This window comes from Orycteropus afer, unplaced genomic scaffold (genome assembly GCF_000298275.1).
Source record: "Orycteropus afer afer isolate SDZICR_OR568_19922 unplaced genomic scaffold, OryAfe1.0 scaffold00181, whole genome shotgun sequence".
Lineage (NCBI taxonomy): Eukaryota > Metazoa > Chordata > Mammalia > Tubulidentata > Orycteropodidae > Orycteropus > Orycteropus afer.
In genome coordinates this window covers 2283601-2304251 of record NW_006921768.1, presented here as the reverse complement: position 1 = coordinate 2304251, position 20651 = coordinate 2283601, and the positions used below count along the sequence as shown (strand labels likewise).

The window sequence follows — 20651 nt, the reverse complement described above, 5'->3', positions numbered from 1 at the left end:
ACAAAATGACCTACTACAAAGTATATGGAAAAAGTTTTCATACTATTTGGTAATGTAAAAACTAAAACAATAGGGAAGTTAACAGTGATGGAAAAATTGCATTGATTAAGGAAGGGTAGAGATGTACAGCTAGCTGTTTACTACAGCTGCTGCCAATAAGCTGCACACCTAATAAAAAGTTGAATTGGCAACAAATGTATGATAGATATACTTACAAAAAAAAAAAAAAAAGACAAGACAAGAAGAGTAGATGCTGAAGCTGCGTATGTAGAACCAAAAACATTAGAGGACTTGGTTCCTTGGTTTGGAGGTTAAGATCATGGTTTCATGGGACATCCCAGTTAACTGGCCTCATAGCATGTTTAGTGCTTCTGTTGTACTTCCTGTATGATGTGCATTGCCTGGGATCTTAAAAGCTTGCAAACTGTCATCCAAAATACAACAATTGGTCTCCATGTGTTTGGAGCAATGGAGGAAGGAGATTCAGGAATAGGAGGAGAACATGGAATGTGTGACTAACTGCCTTCATGAACAACTGCTGCCTTTGCTATGAGACCAGAAATGAATGGTGCCCAGTTACCATTACTGACCATTTTGATTAAAGAAGAATTCTGATCAAAATGGGGGAAATGCAGAACAGAATTTCAAATTCTCATGGAGATAATCTTTAAACCTTAAACCACAAATATCCCCTGAAGTCTTCTTAAAACTAAACAATAGTTTTACTTAACTAATAAAGTACGTCTGTCTTACACGTTATGCTCTTAAGATCTTTGTGGCCAAATTGACAATAACAACTCGAAAGGTTACACAGGAATAGGGGTCAGTGAATTTATGTTAAGAGGGGAAGAAGAACTTAGAAAAGGAGGGGGTTTGAAGTTTGGCCATTCTCACTTCCAAGGAGCACTCTGGCTGCATCTCTTCCAGGACAAATGTTATTCCTTTTACTTTCAGCACTTTTTGCCAAAACCACAACTCAAAAGCATCGACTTTTTTTCAGTCTTCCTTATACATTGTCTAGCTCTCACACGCATATGAGGCGACTGAAAATACTACGGCTTGGGTTAGGCACACCTTAGTGTTCAAGGAGCCATCTTTGCTCTTCAGCACTTAGAATAGGTCTTTTGGAGCAGATTTCTCCAGTGCTATACACTGTTTAAGGAGCTCTGGTAGTGTAGTACCTAAGGTATGTGACTGCTAACCAGAAGGCTGGTGGTTCAAACCCACCAGCCACTCTTCGGAAGGAAGGTTGGGCAATTTACTTCTGTAGTGATACCGCCTCGAAAACCCAAGGAAGGGTCACTATGAGTCAGGTCCAACTCGACAGCTCGTAACAACATACACTGTTTGATATCTTGCCTCCTGCTTTCAACTGGTGTTGATTATAGAATCAAGTAATAAGAAGTCTTTGATAAGTTCAATCTTTTCTCTATTTATCAAGATGGTGTTTATTGGTCCAGTTTTGAGAATTCTTTTTTTCTTTATATTGAGATGTAATCCACACTACAAGACTGTATTCTTCAATCTTCATCAGTAAGGTGCTTCAAGTCATCCTCACTTTCAACAAGCAAAATTGTGTCATCAGCATATCGCAGGTTGTTAATGATTCTTTCTCCAATCCTGATGCCACATACCCCTTCATATAGTCCAGCTTCTCAGATTATTTGCTCAGCATACAAGTTGAGTAAACATGGTGAAAGGATACAACCTTGATGCACTCCCTTCTTGATTTTAAACCATGCAGTGTCCCCTTGTTCTGTTCGAACAACAGCCTCCTGGTCTGTGTACAGGTTTCTCATGAGTACAATTAAGTATTCTGGAATGCTCATTATTCTCAATGTTATCCATAATTTGTTATGATCCACACAATCAAATGCTTTTGCATGGTCAATAAAGCACAAGTAAACATCTTTCTGGTATTTTATGCTTTGAGCCAACATCCACCTGATATCAACAATGATATCCCTCATTCCATGTCCTCTTCTGTATCCAGCTTGCATTTCTGGAAGTTCTCTGTCAATATCCTGCTGCAAATGTTTTTGAATTATCTTCAGTAAGATTTTACTTGCATGTGATATTAATGATACTGTTCAGTAATTGTCACATTCTGTGGGACCATCTTTCTTTAGAACGGGTACAAATATGGATCTCTTCCAATCAGTTGGCCAAGTAGCTGTCTTTCAAATTTCTTGGCATAGATGAGCAAGTGCTTCCAGTGTAGCATCTGTTGTTGAAACAGCTCAAAGGGTATTTTCCATCAATTCCTGGAGCCTTGTTTTTGTCAATTCCTTCAGGGCAGCTTCGACTTCTTCCTTCAATACCATTGGTTCTTGATGATATGCCACGTCCTAAAATGGATAAACATCGACCAATTCTTTTTGGTACAGTGACCTTCCATCTTCCTTGGATGTTTCCTGTATCATTCAGTATATTTCTCATAGAATCTTTCAATATTGCAACTCAAGGCTTGAATTTTTTATTGAGTTCTTTCAGCTTGAGAAATGTTGAACACATTCTTTCTTGCTGGTTTTCTAACTCCAGGTCTTTGCACATTTTGTTATGATAACTGACTTTGTCTTCTAGAGCTGCTCTTTGAAATCTGTTCAGCTCTTTTACCTTGTCATTTCTTCCATTTGCTTCAGGTACTCTCCATTCAAGGGCAAGGTTCAGAGTGTCTTCTGACATCCATTTTGATCTTTTCTTCCTTTCTTGTGTTTTTAAGGACCTTTTGCTTTCTTCATGGATGATGTTCTTGATATCATACCACAATTCCTCTGGTTTTCAGTCACCAGTATTCAATGCATAAAATCTATTCTTTCTGTCTCCTTTCTGTTGTCACCCTCTTATATGTTCCCTGCCAACCTTGGTATACAGAGCCTATTCTTAGGTCCCTGGAATCCAAATGAGAATGCTATCACTTTAAAAATCCAAAATGGTTGCCACTTGTAAAGATTCAAAATGGCTGCGCTATTGGTCACTTTAAATATCCCAAATGGCCACCACCTGTAAACATTCAAAATGGCTGCACCCTCAGTCACTTTAAATAGCCAAAATGGCCACTACCTGTAAAAATTCAAAATGGTTACACCTTTGGTCACTTTAAATATCCAAAATGGCTGTGCCCTAGGTCACTTTAAATATCCAAAATGGCTGCCACCTGTAAACAATCAAAATGCCTATGCCCTCTGACCAGCAGAGAGTCAACAGCTCAGGTTGTCTCCCACCTTGCTGTTTCTCTTTCTAGTTATAGGCCACCAGCACAGTCATTCCTGCAGCTCTTGGTGACCAGGACTAACCTTCAGTCAATTCTCAGGTCCCACCACCACTTGGAAATATTCAGGCTGTTGGTCTTGTCAGAGTAACTGACAGTCCACAGCTCTATTGCCGTTCTCACTGTTTTCATTCAGGTTTTTCCACTAGTTGGTACCTAATCTACTTCTGTACAGTTCCTTTCAAAGCTCAGGGCTGTAGGATTATCTTCTGCATCTCTGTCAATTGTTTTTTCTTTTCTTTGTTGAAGAGGGTCTGTGTCACTTGTCTGCCTATTCCTCCATCTTACCGGAAGTCTCTAGTTTTCCTTTTTCAAAATTAAAATGCAGGAGCTATGACTCATCCTTTATATATCTGTGTAACACACCAAGTACCATCAAGTCAATTCTGACTCACAGGGACCTTCTAGGGCAGAGGAGAACTTCCACATAGAGTTTCTAAGGCTGTAAATCTTTACAAAAGCAGATTGTTGCCTAATCTCTCTCCCACTGGAACAAGAAGCTGGTGGGTTCCAACTGCCCACCTTTTGGTTAGCAGCCAAATGCCTTAACCAGTTCACTACTGGAGCTCCTTATATATTTGTCTATCGGTGAAAAATTAACTAATATTGATGTTAAATGTAAACCAACAGAAAAACCAAACCCACTGCCACTGATTTGATTCTGTCTCATAGTGACCCTTTAGGACAGCAGAACTGCCCACAGTGTTCCCAAGGCTGTAAATCTTTACAGAAGCATATTGCCTCATCTTTCTCACACAGAATGACAGGTTGGTGGGTTCAAACAGCTGATATTTTGGTTAGCAGCCAAAAGCTTTAACCACTACTCCAGGACTCCTTTTTAAATGTAAAACAAACATAAATAATGAGCATTTTTAAATTCCTTATAAAATAAAAATTTATATTTTTGGATGAGGGCATGAATATCAATATAGCTTTATTTCTCTTTTAACCTTAGCTATTATATGCATTTATTAGTAAAGTTACTGTGGTTTGTGACTTGTTACTTTTATTCAAGTTACACATTTTTGAACTATAACTACTGACCTCAATAATCCCTATCCACCAAGAAAATGCATAAGATATAGAAAATACATTTTTTAAAAAATGGATGTTTCCATTCCAAAAGTTATTCCCTGGAACAAAGTAGAAAAGACCATGGAAGCTATATTAGCACATATTAGTCACTAGGGTATGACCAAGTAAATCACAGTTCAGTTCTCCAATGGTACCCAAGTGACTTTCCAGACTTAATGCTACTTCTAAGACTATACATTAGCTGGAATTCAACATAAGTTATATTCATTTTCTGGCTCCCTGCAGGCTGAGATTCCATTCCATTTAGTATGCTGAAGTAGGCATTTAATGGTACCCCAGTGGCCCAGAGACTTAATCTAACTTCCAAAAGGGTCCAACTTTCTTCAGAGAGAGGTGTACATACTAAAGAATCAGGCTCAGGCAATATTAATTTTTCACCACCCAAATCGTATGTGTAGGGCTGCTCCACCTTCCTCCACATAGGACTTAGGCAAACAGAGCTGCTAACAGTTCAGGCCACCAGCAGCTACTGCTTGGATTACTGTAACTGCCTCCTTCATTAGTTTCCTCCCCACTCTTCTGCCTCCTTCATTCTGCTCACTACATGGGAGCAGAATCATCTTTTTAATGTGCACATTTGGTTCTGTCAATCTCCTGTTTAAAAAAAAAAGTGGCTCTCTGCTGCCTTCAGGGTAAAATTCAAACTCCTTAACAGGGCTACTTGGTCTGGCCTCAGTTTATCTTTTGGACTTCTTTGGTCCCTTCCCAGCAATAGGAACTCCAATCCTCCCACATACACATTCCATCCTAACACCAGTAAACCAACATGCAGTTCTCCTAATGCTACTTGGTGCACTTCTTACTTTCCTCCTGTCACATCCTGGCTGACTTCTACTTAACCCCACAATTCAGTGTGGACTAGAAATCTCCTCCAAAAAAGCCTTCCCAGAATACTTACCTTTCTCCTCCTGGGTTACTAAATACTGAATCTCAACCTCTCTCAATAAATGAAATAGATATATAAATGAAGATACTGTGTGCTATATGACTTATTAACCGATATTTTAAAGTGTATAATGGAACTAACAATTATTTAGCCAATTAATAACATTAACAAACACTAATATTTAATTAGTCCTTTCCCCTAAAACAGAATAAAAAGGCTAAAGGAAACCTTGGTGCTTATATAAATACTTGGACATCAATATCCCCTGAGTATAAAATATAATAACAATAAAAACAGATAACACTAATTGAATACTGATTATGTTCTAGGTAGTAGTCTGTTCTTTTATCTATAATCCACAACAATATGATATCATACCAAACCAAACTCACTGCCATCGAGTAGATTCCGACCATAGTGACCCCCCCGCCCCCACCCTTTGGGTTTCTGAAGTGTTATCTCTATGACAGTAGATTGCCCAGTCTTCCTTCTGAGGAGTGGATGATGGGTTTGAACTGCCAGCTTCTGGTTAGCAGTCAAATGCCTTAGGCACTATGCCACCAGAGCTCCCCAACAATTTGATATTATAGGGAGTATTAATATTCCATTTTTCAGATAAGAAAACAGAGGGTAAGATTAAGGTAATATAGTTTTCCATGCAGAAGTCAAATTCAAACAAACAACAGTCTGTCTGGTCTTGGAGCCTGCACAATGCTCTTTTGCCTCCCCTAACTCTATTCTGTCTTGCTTTGTGGGAAGTTCTGAAATTCATCCTATAGGATTAAAAGCATATGAGCAGTAAGACAGGACAGACAGGAACAAATAATAACTTTTTGAGTGCTTACTCTGAATTAGGGCCAAATATAGTATTCTTCATGAAGAAAGTACCCGAGGTTATAAAAGTGGTGGTAATTTTGGCTCTACTCTACTCGCAGTGCTGCAATTTGACCCCAGGCCATCCAACTCCAGAGTTGATGCTCTTTATATCTATTTTATACTGCCCTTAAAGGAACACATTTTTATCTTTTGTTTGGTTTTTCAATTATGTTTTCACTAGAACATTCAAAATATAGCTAACTGTACCAGAATCAAGAGGTGCAGTTAAAAAGCCCCCTTCCCCTTCAAATAATCACAGTCTTATTGAGAAAGAAAGGGAAGGGTATGACTAGGAAACCCTTTTGTTTACCAAACACTTGTAAGTGTCTGTTTTTTTGTACCATAAAGAACCTAAGCAGGGCTGTAATTAAGCCATTGGCTCCTCAAGAAAACATCAGCAGTTCAAACCCACCGGCTGCTCTGTGGAAGAAAGATGAGGCAGTCTGTTTCTGTAAGGATTACTGTTATAAACTATGAATCCCACTTTGATAGCTGATCTGATATATTCACATGCCAACGCTACCACATGAATCCCACCAGTTTATAAGCTCGCAAAGCAAAAACAATATAGCAATGCCCACACGCCTAAGAAAACATCAGTGTATAAATTGCTAAGGCCACTTTCCACCCTATGCTGACCCAACAAGAGATGTACTTAGGTGGGATATGCTGACATAGCCAGGCTTACATATAGATACTGTGGGGAAGAGAGGGTAAGACATTACCAGGCAAAATATATCTCCTTCTCCCATCAAGATCTACTGACAGTTTCAGTTTGGTTTATAAGAGTCTCACAACTTAGGTCACAGAGCTAGGCTTGATGGTCAGAATTCCTTTTTCAAAATAGTATCAAAGCTTTTCCTTCCCCGACATGAATAACTTTACACGGAAAGTCATATCCAGATAAATTACAGCAGAAATATCCTATAATAAAATATTTTATGTAATATAACACAAAAATTCCTCAAAGTAGAAAGAATTCCCACTTATAACCCATTATTTCTCAATTAAGGAATTTTGCAGAGATTGATTCAAATGAAGTTCTTGTAATTCCCAATGTTATTCTTGGTAGTCTAGAATTGAGTTAAGCTTCAAGTAGGGTGGGAGGGGGTGTCTTCTCATTCATTAGTTGCAAAAAACCAAAAACTCACCTAAGCCAAATTGTTTTTGTGAAAAATTATGCTGTACTATTATCTTTTTGAGGAGAGGGAAGACACCAATTTCCAGAAGACAATACAAAAAGGAAAGATATTTCTCTTTGGAACATATCTAAAAGGCAAAATCATTTTTTTATTTAATTGCCTTCTTTTTAGTTGAGATTTGAGTAGGTAGATTAAAACTCAAACCAAACTTACTGCTGTCGAGTCAATTCCGACTCCCACTGACCCTATAGGACAGAATGCAATACCTTATTCGGTTTCCAAGGCTGTAATCTTTATGGAAGCAGCCTGCTTCATCTTTCTCCCACAGAGTGACTGGTAAGTTCAAACCTCTGAACTTAAGGTTAGCAACTGAGCACTTAACCACTGTAGTAGGAAGATTACATTTCTATAAGCATCACAAGAAAATAAAAAATTTTCTAGTTTAGTCAACAGCATTTACTGGGACTCTAGAGGTTGTTGTGGACCAAAGGAAGGAGATGTCATGAGTCTACCCCTTGAGCAAAGTGAACATACGAACTCATAAGGACAACACAAAGAAAGAAACATGAATGTGCCTCACCTAAAGAGGCACCACCCATTCAGACGTGGAGCTTCTCAGTGAATGAAATGACGACACATGGTTTGATCTAGAAGGAAATACGGCTGGCATGCATTTCTGATGTAACTGGTAAGGACAGACTGTCCCAAGGAATAGATCATAGAGTAAACGGTTTATGAGAAAGGAGGGGGAGTATCTGGAGGTAGGTGAAGAGATCTCTCAATCATTTGTGCATACAAAAAAAAAAGGTTTAGGAAAAGAAACGACTTTCTTTAACCAAAAAAATCCAAGACTCTAAATGTTGAACAAACCATTTTAACATTGGGACACAAGGAAATGTTATGATTCTGATTCTCATTTAAGGATTGGAGAAGGAAAAAAAAAAATCCAAGGCATTATACATGAAGAGTATGTATGTTTATATAGCTAGGACATGGAGATGGGGCTGAGCTTGGGGTGAAGGGTTGGGAATGGGTGTTCAGAGGAAAGGAACAAACTAAACAAATTCTTTCCTACGGCTTCTCTTTACAGCCCACTATATCAATTCAGGATGGGGCTCACCGCAATCCCAGATTGATCTTACTTATTTTTTTCTCCTCTTATGCCATGCCTTCCCCCTCTACTCTTCCATTGCTCTATCCTTTAAGGCCCAGCTTCAATTCTATCTTCCCAATAAGATTTTCCTGACTATTTATTTCACTCTGCAATGACTTTACTTCTCCAAAGCCCCACTCTTCAATAATTTTAAAAAACTCACTGTCATCAAGTTGATGCTGACTCAGCACAACTGCTATTGGGTTTCTAAGGCTGTAAATCTTTACAGAAGTAGAATGCCACATCTTCCTTCTGCGGAGCAGCTGGTGGGTTTGAACCACCAACCTTCTGGTTAGCCAGTCAAATGGCTGAGGCACTGCACCACCGGAGCTCCTTTTAATTAATACCATGTGATTTACCTCTTCATGAGAACAATATTCCAAACCAAACTCCAAACTCACTGCCATCTAGTCGATTCTGACTCATAGTGACTCCCACTGGGTTTCTGAGGCTGTAAATTTTTACTGAAGTAGATCACCCCATGTTCCTTCCACAGAGCAGCTGGTGCATTTGAACCACTGCCCTTCTGGTTAGCAGCCAAATGCCTTATCCACCATGGCACCAGAGCTCCTTGAGAACAGTATTAAGCAAGTCTAAATTAGTCTTATTTCATCTTGACCATAAAACCAGCTGCCTTTAAGTTGACTCTGATTCATGGTAACCCCTTGTATGTCAGACTACAACTGTACTTCATAGGGTTTTTGATGGTCATTTTTAGAAGTTGATCACCAGGCCTTTCTTCCAAAGTGCTTCTGGGTGAACTCCAATCTCCAACCTCTTGGTTAGCATGCAAGTACATTAACCATCTGTACCGCCTAGGGACTCCATTCTGACCATAAGTTCCTTCAACTCATTGGCTGTGTTTATCCTGGCTGCCTCACATAGAAACCATGTCTGACTCTAGCCTAGTTTCATCTAGGCTGTAGTGGGAGACAGAATTCTCACTTGGTAAGTTCAATCCCATGTTGTAAGTGCAAAAGGGTTCAGTGAGAATATGACCATTATGAAGAATCAGGTATAGGGGCGGGAAGGCCTTTCCCTGACATTTTTGTTATGGAAGAGTGGGGCGTTTGGAAGGATGACTCTAAGGAATCAAGAAAGAAAAGTATCTCTTACCTTTCTTTCTTGCTTGGTAATGAAAAAAGAAATGGAAAGGAAAAAATAATCAAATAATAATTGGCTTATCTCTCAGATTTTATCTAGACAACACACATTTCACTGGTTTCTGTTTAAACTAAATGGTAAATGAAGGTGTATCATTTAAAAAAAATTGAGATTATAATCAAAACTTTAGTTTAAATTGTACAAAGAAAATTAAACATAGGACCTACAAGCATCTTCTGGAAGAATTTAAAATATCTCTGAATTTCCAGGAAGAAAATCCAGCAGAATTTTAAATTAAAAAAAAAAAAAGTATCACACATTTGGAACAGTTCATAAAATCTCATCAATTTTAAATTCAATTGTACTAGAACCCCACAGACAGTCCAAAGATTGACATCCACATACTTACTGTATGGGCATTCTACCAGAATCTTAACCTTGTTAGTGTACTAATACAGTTATAAACATTTTAAGAGACCACTGACCTTATGGTGTAAATATAGGTCCTTTTCCAGGCTACTGACTCTGTTAGTTGAGATACTGGCATTGTTGTTGATGTTAGATGCCATCGAGTCAGTTCCAATTCATAGGTACAACAGAACAGAACACTGCTCCATCCTGTCCCGTTCTTCCAGTCTTTGCTATGCTTGAGCCCATCATTGCAGCCACTATGTCAAGCCATCTCATCAATACTCTCCCCCTTTTTCTTCGTTGACCCTCTACTTTACCAAGCATGATATCCATTTCCAGGGACTTGTCCTTTGTGACAACATGACCAAAGTACATGAGATGAAATCTGGCCATTCTCAGCTATAAGGAGCATTCCTTAGAATTCTGAGACAGATTGGTTTGTACTTCTGGCAGCACATGGTATTATCAATACTCTTCACCAACACCACAATTCAAATCATCAATTCTTCTTTGGTCTTCCTTATTCATTATCTAGCTTTCATATGCACCGGAAGTTATTGAGAAGACCACGGCTTGGGTCAGGGGCACCTTAGTCCTCAAAGTGACATCTTTGCTCCTAACATTTTAAGTAAGTCCTTTGCAGCAGATCTGCCCATTGCAATACATTGTCTGATTTCTTGACTGCTGCTTCTTCCATGGGCATTGATTATGGATCCAGGTAAAATGAAAAATGAAATTGCTGATAACTTCAATCTTTTTGCCATTTATCACAATGCTGCTTATTGGTCCAATTGTGATGATTTTTATTTTATGTTGAGGTATAATCCATACTGAAGGTTATCGTCTTTAATCTTCACCAGTAAGTGCTTCAAGTACTCTTCACTTTCAGCAAGGAAGTTTGTCTCAAATGCATATTGCAAGTTTTTAATAAGTCTTCCTCTAATCCTCATGCTGCCTTCTTCTTCGTATAGTCCAGCTCAGCATACAGGATGAATAAGTATGGTGAAAGATATCACACTGACACATACCTCTCCTGATTTTAAACCATGCAGTATCCTCTTGTTCTATATGCCTCTTATATATGTACAGGTTCCTCATGAGCATAATTAAGTATCTCGGAATTCCTATGCTTCACAAAGTTATCCATAATTTTGTTATGATCTACACAGTCTGATACCTTTGCATAGTCATAAAACACAGGCAAACATCCTTCTGGTATTCTTTGCTCTCAGCCAAGATTCATCAAACACCAGCAATGATATCCCTCATTCCATGTCCTCTTCTGAATCCAGCTTGAATTTCTGGCAGCTCCCTGTTAATGTACTGCTGTAACCATCTTTTAATTATCTTAAGCAAAATTTTTCTTGCTGTGATATTAATAATATTGTCCAATAATTAACACATTCTGTTAGATCACCTTTCTTTGGAATGAGCACAGGCATGGATCTCTTCCAGTCAGTTGACCAGGTAGCTGTCTTTCAAATACCTGGGCATAAATGAGTGCATGTCTCCAGTGCTCCATCTGTTTGTTGAAACATCTCAGTGGGTATTCTATCATTTCCTGGAGCTTTTTTTTTTTTCATCAATTCCTTCAGAGCTGCTTTCTTAATTCAGTACCATGGATTTTTGATCATATGCTACCCTCCTGAAATGCCTAAATGCCAACCAGTTCTTTTTTTTTTTGTATTCCTTCCATATTCTTTTGATGCTACCATTATTCAGTATTTTGCCCATAGAATCCCTCAATGTTGCTACTCGAGGCTTTTATTTTTTCTTTAGTTCTTTTAGTGTGAGAATTGCCAAGCGTGTTCCTGTCTTTTGGTTTTCCTAATTCCAATCTTTGCACATTTCATTGTAATGCTGTCTTCTGGACCCACCCTTCGATATCTGTTTATGCTTTTCACTTCATCATTTCTTCTAATTGTTTAAGCAACTCTGTTCAAGATCAGATTTCAGAGTCTCTTCTGACATCCATTTTGGTCTTTTTTTATTTTCCATTTTGGTCTTTTTAATGACCTCTTGCTTTCTTCATGTATGTAATGATGTCATCCCACGATTGCTCTGGTCTTTGGTCACTGGTGTTTTTTTGTTGTTGTTAGGTGCCGTCAAGTCGCTTTCAATTCATAGCGACCCCATGCACAGCAGAGCGAAACACCACCCAATCCCACACCAGCTCCATGATCCTTGCTATACTTGAGCCCATTGTCGCAGCCACCGTGTCAATCCATCTCGTCGAAGGCCCTCCCCTCTTTCATTGACCCTCCACCTTACCAAGCATGACATCCTTCTTCAAGGAATGGTCCCCTCTGACAACATGACCAAAGTAGGTGAGACGAAGTCTGACCATCCTTGCTTCCAAGGAACATCTAGGCTGCACTTCCTCCAGGACAGATCTATTAGTTGTTTTGGCAGTAACTTCAGCATTCTTCGCCAGCACAACTCAAAAGCATCAACTCTTCTTTGGTCTTCCTTATTCATTGTCCAGCTCTCACATGCATATGAGGTGACTGGAAATATCATGGCCTGTGCCAGGCGCACCTTAGTCCTCAAGGAGACATCTTTGCTCCTCAGCACTTGAAAGAGTTCCTTCGCAGCCGACCTGCCCAGTGCACTACATGTCGTCTAATGTCCTGACTGCTATTTCCACTGGCCTTGATTGTAGAACCAAGCAACGTGAATTCTTTGACAACCTCGATCTTTTCTCCATTTATCATGATGCTGCTTATTGGTCCAGTTGTGAGGATTTTTGTCTCCTTTATATTGAGATGTAATCCATACTGCAGACTGTGTTTCTCAATCTTCATCAGTAAGTGCCTCAAGTCATCCTCACTTTCAGCAAGCAAAGTTGTATCATCAGTGTATCTCAGGTTGTTAATGATTCTTCTGGGAAGGCAGGGAGAGGACAGAAAAGGCAAAGGGGACTGGAACAGATCAAGGAGTCAACCGCAGGGAGCAAGGTGAGGAGAGGGAACCCAGGCCACCAACCCACAAGCAGCGAGGCGGGAAGCAGGGAGAGGACAGGAAAGGCAAAGGGGACCAGAACAGATCAAGGAGTCAGCCGCAAGGACCCAGGTGAGGAGAGAGAACCCAGGCCACCACTGGTGTTTAATACATGTCAAATCTATTCTTCAAATGGTCTCTAAATTCAGGTCGGGTATAATCAAGGTTCTCTTTTGCTCTCAGGGACTTGTTTTAACTTTCTTCAGCTTCAACTTGTAGATGAATCAATGGTCTGTTCCACAGTTGGCCCCTAGCCTTGTTCTGACTGACAATATTGAGCTTCTCAATCACCTTTTTACACAGATGTAATCAATTTCATTCCTGTATATTCATTTAGTGAGATCCACATATATAGTCACCATTTATATTATTGAAAACAGTATTTGCAATTAATAAGTCATTATCTTACAAAATTCTATCATGGTCTCCAGCATTATTTCTCTCACTTTTCACCAATGCCCTATGTTCCAACTACCAATGTTTCTTATTTACTTCCAACTTACATGTTGCAATGACCAGTAATTATCAATACATACTGACTGCATGTTTCATAAATATCAGACTGCAAAAGTTGTTAAAAGCCTTCAATTTCTTTATCTTTGGCTTCAGTAGTTGGTGTGTAAGTTTGAATAACAGTAGTACTAACTGTTTTTTCTTGTAGGAGTATGGATATTATCCTATCACTGACAACACTGTACTTCAGGATAGATCTCAAAATGTTCTTTTTGACAGTGAATGTGATGCCATTCCTCTTCAATTTGTCATTCCTGGCATAGTAGACCATATGACTGTCCAATTTAAAATGGCCAATATTAGTCTATTTAACCTCACTAATGCCCAGGATATCAATCCTAGTGCATTCTATTTTATTTTTGACAAATATCAATTTTCCTAAATTCTTAATTGTACATTCCATGTTCCAATTATTAGCAAGCATTTATAGCTGTTTCTCTGTATTTTGAGTCATGCCACATCAGCAAATGAAGGTCCTGAAAGCTCTACTCTATTCATGTCATTAAGGTCAGCCCTACTTTGAGGTGGCAGTTCTTCTCCAGTTGTATTTCGAGTGCCTCCCAACCTGAGGGTCTCATTTTCTGGCACTGTATCAGACAATGTTTTACTGCTATTCGTAAGGTTCTCTAACACCTGTCAGTTTGTTGTACTGTGGTGGCTTGTGTTGTTGTTTTGATGCTGGAATCTACGTCACTGGTATTTCAAATACTATTGGGGTCACTCATGTTAGGTTTTAGCAGAGCTTCCAGATTAAGACAAACCAGGAAGGACAGGGCCATCTTTTTCTGAAAAAGTTGGCCACTGAATCCTTATGAATACTGATTTTGGTACAGCTGTATCACTGAAAATAAAAGGCATGCTTGCATATGAAAGGAGCCCCTGGGTGCTACAAAACAGTATACTCAGCTGCTAACTGAAAGGTTGGAGCGTAAAGCCCAACCAGATACACCTGGGAAGAAAGGCTTGGTGCTCTACTTTTGAAAAATAAGCTGTAGAACCCTTTGGAGCACAGCTCTACTCTGACACACATGGAGTTGCCATGGGTCAGAATTATCTCCATGGCAATAGGTTTTGGTTTTATACATGAAAAACTGCCAATTCAGAATGCACTAACATGCTACGCTTTTACAGTGCATTTATTATTTCCGTCTTTCCATATCTGCTGTCTCAGGTTATTTCTACCATCACCAAGTGAAGTAGTTTATACAGGAATCCTTATCTCCATTTCCAAAAGAGAAAACAAGAATTAAAGAGGATGGTGATTTTCCTGCCTGAGGTCCTTGTGGTTAGGGAGTGACCTTTGTCTCCACTTTGAGGTCATTACTTTTCCAATAAACCACACAAAATTCATATTGTAGATTTTCCAAGTCAGTAAGGTTGAACACAAATTGTGTTTTATGAAAAATGGATCTTCATTTTTTAGTTACACAGAAGTTACATAGAAATGTAAAGAAAATTATAGAAAAATGTAGAGACAAGGGCACATAAGGAATTTAATTTAAAAATTTGGAATCTATTTCATTTCTAAGACTTGGCTGCAACTTTTTTGGACTAGAAAGTAATTTTGAAAGTAAATGACATAAAGTAGCCCAGGGATAGCATATCACAAAGATTTTGCTTTCTTCTGGTCACTGCCAGGGGTTCCAACAGAGAAATGGTGGTGGTCTTGTCAACCGTAACAAACGAGAAACAGTCTTGCCGCTAGAAGATCCTGTGTGGGCCATCCAGTTGTATAGGTACAAAGCAACTGTAATTGAAAAACTAATCTCCAAAACTTTCATTAATAACTCTCTATTACTTTTTCATCATTAAGAACACAGTCTATGCTGATTTGCAACATGATTTAAAGTATGAAGTCAAAGCTTTATGTGTGATTTAACCTGGAGCACATTGCCTCACTATAACTTCAAAAACTTAAAAAGAAGGGGGGAAAAAAAATGGTACCATTTAGGTCAAAGGTCTACTTCAGAGAGAACAAGAACTCACATTAAAAACCAGAATCCCAGTCAATGTAAGAATGCTGGAACCTGCTGGGGCTTGTCTGGGCTTCCCATGTTTTAGAGTGTTTCCTAGCACTTACTCCGCAAGCAGGATGCTTTCTGTCCCTCGTGTATTTTCAGAGAAGCCCATTTGCTTTCCTTCCCTGGCCTCTTTGCCATGGGCTATGTCTATCATCGGGCACGATCTATGTGGCAGAAGTCAGCACAACTCTCTGGGGAACAGCCTCTGAAGGCCAGATGGGCTATTTTAAAACCAGTGTTTTTTTCCTTTCTTACAACAAAGACTTCAAATCTAGTAAAATCATTTTTATTTCCAAAGAGAATTTTAACTTAGGTAACAAAAATTATGAAGCATTTACATTTATCTTTGTTGATATACTTTTTAATACTGCAAAATGATTCACATAGACAAATTGGTACTGATCACTGATTAATTATTGCTGTAAGTAAATTTCAAGAGGAGCTCTGGTAGCATAGCGTCTAAGGCACTTGACTGCTAACCAGAAGGCTGGAGGTTCAAACCCACCAGCCACTCCTCAGAAGGAAAGTTGGGCAATCTCTTCCTTAGTGATACCGCCCCGTATACCCAAGGAGGGGTTGCTATGTTGGACCCAAGGATTTGGGTCCAACTCAACGGCACATAATAACAACAACAACAGATTTCAAGAGTTCCATACAGCTTTCAAAGGAGCACTGGTGGCGTAATGCCTAACGCATCTGACTGCTAACCAGATGGATGGCAGTTCAAACCCACCAGCCACTCTGCAGAAGGAAGATTGGGCAATTTACTTCCATAAAGATTTACTGCCTCGGAAATCCAAAGGGGTTCGCTGTGAGTCAGAATCAATGTGATGGCAGTGAGAGTTCACACAATTTTCAGCACTTGTCATCTGATACAGCAAATGACCAAAGAACTGAAACAATACTATTTTTTAAAAAATCAAACTTAAGCTAGAAACTCTAAGATGTAAAAAAAGCCAAGTACCAAAAAAAAAAAAAAAAAAAAAAAAAAAAGTAGACTGGCAAAGTAAGGAGAAAACGTGAAGTTATAATAGCTATCCCTCTAACTCCAACTCCATCATGTTATTTTATCTTGGGAAGAATATAAAGATCAAACGCTTTCTGATAGCAGAGTCATACAGTTTTATAAAAAGGTTTATTATATATTTTTTAAAACTCTATCTTTTAAAGTTATTCCTTTGAAATATACCATTTCTATAGATAACAACAAACTTTAAAAATGAAACAGTACATTTTGCTCATCCATTTTGAGGTTCACAATGACTAATACACTGAAACTGTTCAGCCATATATATATTTGAAAAACCTCAGACAAGCAGATCAAAGGAGGTGAGGATGATGCTCTTATATCATTTCCACTTCATAATGAGGCACAGAAAAGGAGTCTGGGTACCTATAGAGTGGTGCATCCATCACATACCCTCTAAACAAGCCTCTGTCCTTATTTATTTTCTTTCTACACTGGTTTGAATCTCTTTAACAGAACAAACAACATTACACACAAAGGAGTTAGGATTTGTGTTATTTTCTTCCCTAAGTGAGAGCAATAAAGCCTAAAGGAAAATAAACAAAAGCAAAGTTTCCAGGGCACAACGGGCTTACGACCCGTACATCTGTGCAGCTCGCTCCTCCTATCTCTCATGGCAAATCCTGACACCTTCTCAGGTGCAGAATGACAGGAATGCCCTGCACCATCACTGCTATTCTGGGGCAATAAAACACTCAGGCATTTTTCACCACTGTGGCAATCCTGTGATGCCCCAATCTAGCTCTATTTAGTAGTATGAACACAAGATCGCTTTGCACTTACTAAGATACTAAACTAAATCAAGTTATGCCAACTTCCAAATATGTTTCCCAAATGATGAGAACTAGAATCCTATCACTCTCAATTTCTAACTTCTACTTCAGCACAATCCTCCTCAACTCTGGCAAACATTTGCATACTTTAGACAAATACTAGGTACTGGAGATAAATACATGAATAAATATGGTCACAACTTTCAATTGTCTGAAATCACAGAATTCTGTTAGAACTCTAAGTCTTCCTCAAAGCTGAGGCTTAATCAGTTAAGTGACACAACTTAATTTTATTTATTTAATTATTCTGGTGAAAATCTTTTGCTAGTGCACTAGCTCTGGTAGCATAGCGCCTAAGGCATTTGACTGCTAACCAGAAGGCTGGAGGGTCAAACCCACCAGCGATTCCTTGGAAGGAGGACTGGGCGATCTACCTCCGTAGATAAACCACCTCGGAAACCCTAGGAGGGGTCACTATGAGTCAAAATCGACTCAGTAGCGGTGAGTTTGGTTGTTGAGTTTTGACACACTGGCAAGAGAGTCTGTGAAATCGATAAGTAAATCAATGGCTGAAACAGCTCCTCCTAAGTAGTTCTGACCCTTGCGCTCATGCACGTGTGCACTCACAACACCAGCATCACTCTTGTTTTCAGTGTCCTTTGTTTGTGAGCAGCACTGAAAGCACAATGTGTTCTTTCAACACAAATGACCTACTAGTCTCGGGATACCCTCTATCCATCCACATCATCAATTCAGTGAATTTATTTGCCTCAAGTTTGCCAGTAGAGTATAAAGAAAAACCTCCTCATATCATTTTAGAATTCTGGGCACAAATAAAATTTAAAATTAAATCTCTGATGGTTCTATTTGATGAAAGTCCAACAAATGCCTGATGATAAACTCTCCCTAGAAACACTGAGGACACTAGGGAGCAGGAAGATGTCAAAAACGCAGAGACAAGGAATCTAATTCTTGAGGGTGAACTCTACAGTTGTCTTTGAATAGAAATAATGTGTCTCTTTCAATTGAAATTAAATTCCTAATCTTTTACTCAATCTGTTGTTGTTGTTTTTAGGGGCTGTCGAGTCGTTTCCGACTCATAGCAACTCCATGCACAGCAGAATGAAACACTTCCCAATCCCGCGCCAGCTCCATGATCCCTGCTATACTTGAGCCCATCATTGCACCCACCATGTCAATTCATCTCGTTGAAGGCCTTCCCCTCTTTCGTCAACCCTCCACCCTACCAAGCATGACATCCTTCTCCAGTGAATGGTCCCTTCTGACAACATGACCAAAATAGGTGAGACGAAGTCTGGCCATTCTCGCTTCTAAGGAGCATTTCAGGTGTACTTCCTCCAGGACAGATCTGTTAGTTCTTTTAGCAGTCCATGGTACTTTCAAACATTCTTCGCCAGCACCACACAACTCAAAAGCATCAACTCTTCTTCGGTCTTCCTCATTCATTGTCCCGCTCTCACATGCATACAAGGCAATTGGAAATATAATGGCTTCTGTCATATGCACCTTAGTCCTCAAGGAGACATCCTTGCTCCTCAGCACTTGAAACAGTTCCTTTGTGGTTGACCTTCCCAATGCTACACATCATCTAATGTCCTGACTGCTGCTTCCATTGGCATCGACTGTAGAACCAAGCAACATGAATTCTTTGACAACTTCAATCTTCTCTTCATTTACTGTGATGCTGCTCGTTGGTCCAGTTGTGAGGATTTTTGTTTTCTTTATATTGAGACGTAATCCATACTGCAGATTGTATTCTTAACCTTCATCAGTAAGTGCCTCAAGTCATCCTCACTTTCAGCAAGCAAAGTTGTATCGTCTGCATATCTCAGGTTGTTAATGATTCTTCTTCCAATCCTGATGCCATGTTGTTCTTTGTATAGTCCATCTTCTCAGATTATTTGCTCAGGATATAGATTGAATAAGTATGGGGAAAGGATAAAACCCTGACACACTCCCTTCTTGATTTTAAACTATGTGGTGTCCCCTTGTTCCATTCGAACGACAGCCTCCCTGTCAAAGTACAGGTTCTTCATGATTACAATCAAGTGTTCGGGAATTCCCATTCTTCTCAATGTTATCAATAATTTGTCATAATCCACACAATCAAATGCCTTTGCATAGTCAATAAAACACAAGTAAACATCTTTCTGGTATTCTTTGCCTTGAGCCAAGATCCATCTGACGACAGCTATGCTATCCCTTGTTCCATGTCCTTTTCTGAATCCAGCTTGCGCCTTTGGAAGCTCTCTGTCAATATACTGCTGTAAACATTTTTTAATTATCTTCAGTAAGATCTTACTTGGGTGTGATATTAATGACAGTGTTCTATAATTTCCACTTTTTGTGGGATCACTTCTCATATAGTCCAGCTATATGAAAGCTACATGAAACCAAGACAGAGGAGCAGTCAGCCGCAGGGGTCCAGGTGAGGAGAGAGAACCCAGACACACCCAAAGCAGCATGGCAGGAGAGCAGGAGAAAGGGGATTAAAAGGCCCAGGAACCCAGAGAGAGGAGAAGTCAGCTGCAGAGACCCAGGTAAGGGTTGTACGGAGGTTTCCAACAGGGAGAAAAACTTGTCTGTCAGTTTGTCCTACTGTGGTGACGTGTTGCTGTGAGTTTTGAGGCTGAGCCACTAGTGTTTCAAACCCACTGGGATGCTCATGCTGCACAGGTATCAGCCCAGCTTACAAACTGAGACAGACTAGGAAGAAGGAAGAGGCTGTTCACTTCTCAAAGAATTGGCCAGGGAAAACGTTATGAATAGCAAAAGAAACACTGATACTTTACCACACAACTTTTAACCCAGTTAGGTTAGAAGGTTCTCAGAATAGGACTGGGAAAGAGTAGCATCATCTGAGTAAACCCAGCCTTACTCATATGGATAAGGTAAAGCTTTCGAGACCTCCATTTGCTGATGTGGCACCACTCAAACTGCAGAGAAACAGCTGCAGACATCCATTAATCATCGGAACATGGAACGTACAAAGTACGAATCTAGGAAAATTGGAAATTGCCAAAAATGAAATGGAATGCATAAAGATTGACATCCTCAGCATCAGTGAGCTGAAATGGACTGGTTTTGGCCATTTTGAATCAGACAACCATGTGATCTACTATGCTGGGAATGACAGTTTGCAGAGGAATGGTGTGACATTCATCATTACAAAGGATGCTTCAAGATCTGTCCTGAAGTACAATGCTGTCAGTGATAATATCCATACGCCTACAATGAAGACCCATTAATACGACTATTATTCAAATTTATGCACCAACCACCAAAGCCAAAGATGAGGAAATTGAAGATTTTTATCAACTTCTACAGACTGAAATTGGCCAAACATGCAATCAGGATG

At 39.4% G+C, this 20651-nt stretch overlaps 1 protein-coding gene across 1 annotated transcript in view; it reads right to left on the bottom strand.

Moving 5' to 3' along the window:
- The window catches only part of EYA1 (EYA transcriptional coactivator and phosphatase 1), a 218485-nt gene that overhangs the window by 131335 nt on the left and 66499 nt on the right, over nucleotides 1-20651 (bottom strand). The window lies entirely within an intron of this gene.